Raw genomic sequence first — 2,329 nt, 5'->3', positions numbered from 1 at the left:
GTACTTACCCATACTTACCTGAGATAGGGACCCTGTCCTCAGCTGTTCCTCTTGTGTGGTGGGGGTGTCCCTGGGGCCTGGAGAGGGCACCTATGCGCTTATTCCATGGTGGATTAATCATGGAAATAGGCCCACAGGTCCCCTAATATCAGCCTTGAACCTAGTGTTAAATTATGGTGCAAAGCAAGCTTTGCACCATTATTTGACCCATCCTCCCCCGTGCATGAGTTTAGCACAGGGATAAATATGGCGCTAAGGCCATAGAGTCATTTTTTGCACGGGAACTCCTCCCTTGCATTTCATTAACGCAAGGTAGGTTTCCACATCCCAAAAATTACTTTAACTCCATAAAATTGGCGCTAGACCGGTCTATCGCCAAAGTAGAAATATGGAGTTTTGCACCGAATTTGTGTCAAGAAAATGGAGAAAATTCGGCACAAAACAAGTATAAATATGCCCCTCAGTTTTTGCAGTGGTTCAACAAAGAAGGGGAGAGGAGTTTCCTATTAGTTACAACTGGTTCTGAAAGTGTCCCTCTCTCCTCCAGCACAGGCTCCAAACATCAGTTGGGGGTAAACGACCCTTTTGTGGGAGGCCAGGGCAGACTCTTTACAGATGCATGTGTGCCTGGCCTCCCCCTTCTCTCAGCCCAGGAAGACTATTCAAAATGTAGATGCACCTCTGGGACACCGCCGCCCTTCCTGTGTACAGGCTGCCTGAAACAAATGCACAAAGCCCAACTGTCACTCTGCCCAGACCTGGAATGGAGTCAAGCTGCAAAACACTAGTGGCATAAGCACAGAGAAATGCTCCCTTTCTAGAAGTGGCATTTCTGTAATAGTGATAAAAAATCCACTTAAACCAGTAAGCAGCATTTCTTACTACTGTTACAACCATACCAAACATGCCTACGCTACCCCTCATAATTCAGACAATACCCCCTATACATAAGACAGAGTATTTCCAATGCAATCATATTAGAAGGTAGCACTCACAGCATTGAGAAACCAAATAGGCTGTTTATCACTACCAGGACAGGATACGCTACTAGGCACATGTCCTGCCTTATACATACATAGCACTCTGCCCATAGGGCTTTCTAGGGTCTACCTTAGGGGTGACTTACATGTTGTAAAAGGGGAGTTCTAAGCCTTGCAAGTAAATTTAGATGCCAGGTCCCTATGGCAGAAGACTGTGCATGCAGGCCCTGCGCTAGCAGACCTGAGACAGGTTTGAAAGGCTACTTCAGTGGGTGGCGCAAGCAGCGCTATAGTCCCACTAGTAGCATTTAATTTACGCGCCTTTGGTATAGAGATACCACTGTACAAGGGACTTATCGGTAAATTAAATATGCCAATTAGGTATAAGCCAATCATACATTTTAAAAGGGAGTGCACCTGCACTTTAGCACTGATCAGCAGTGATAAAATGCTCAGAGTCCTTGATGCAACAGCGAGAGGTCAGAAAAAATAGAAGGAGGAGGCAAACAGTTAGGGGATGAACCTGCCAAAAGGGCCAGGTCCATCAGCTGCAACCAAAACAGCTGTCTCAAGCCCCTGAGGAGACCATTTGAAGTTAAAAGTAAGTGGTGTACTCCCGACCCTTCCTTGTCACAAGTTATAAACTAGGCCTCCTTGTCCACCTAAGCCATAAGCAATATCAGCAACATAAACACTATAAGCATTCCAAGCATTGTTGAGCACACCACTAAAATGTAAAAGAAGGAGGAAGAAGAAGGGGAGAGTGCAAGAATCACCAGCCCTCACGAAAGTCCAAGATCCGAAGAAACTCTTTGTCAGTACTCCTGCTGCACTAGCACGTTAGGCCTGCAAAACTAGGGTAACTGAATCAAAGCCCCAGTAGTTATGAGGACTGGCAGAATCAGAGTTAATACAGCATGAAAAGCTAAGAGGAAGAGACTTGAGCAATATGAAAGGAACCCATTGGTCACTCTGGGAGTGCACAAAGAAATTCCAGTCTAGGGGCAATGGCCCCGAAACTACTCCAAGTTTACCAAAGGCCTTTATGTTTTCAAGGCTCTGCCCTTCCAAACTTCTAGCTGGAAGGGAACCAATTAGAAGCTGTCAAATTCCAACTTGACTCCAGCAAACTTACAAAATGTGCTCTCAGTTTGTCCACTGGAAATGAAAGGCAAGAAACTAGCGTAAATAGCCCCATATTATGAGAGGACTTGGATAATCCGATTGAGTATAATACAATATGGCAGGCAGATGCCACTGTGACTAGCACTGACAATACAGCAGTTTTCTATAGTTCGCCAACATCATCACCACAAAAGAGCCAAGAAAAGCATAGCATTTCATATTAA

Source organism: Pleurodeles waltl, chromosome 2_2 (assembly GCF_031143425.1).
Source record: "Pleurodeles waltl isolate 20211129_DDA chromosome 2_2, aPleWal1.hap1.20221129, whole genome shotgun sequence".
In the NCBI taxonomy this organism is placed as follows: Eukaryota; Metazoa; Chordata; class Amphibia; order Caudata; family Salamandridae; genus Pleurodeles; species Pleurodeles waltl.
Note: the sequence above shows the minus strand (reverse complement) of the source record.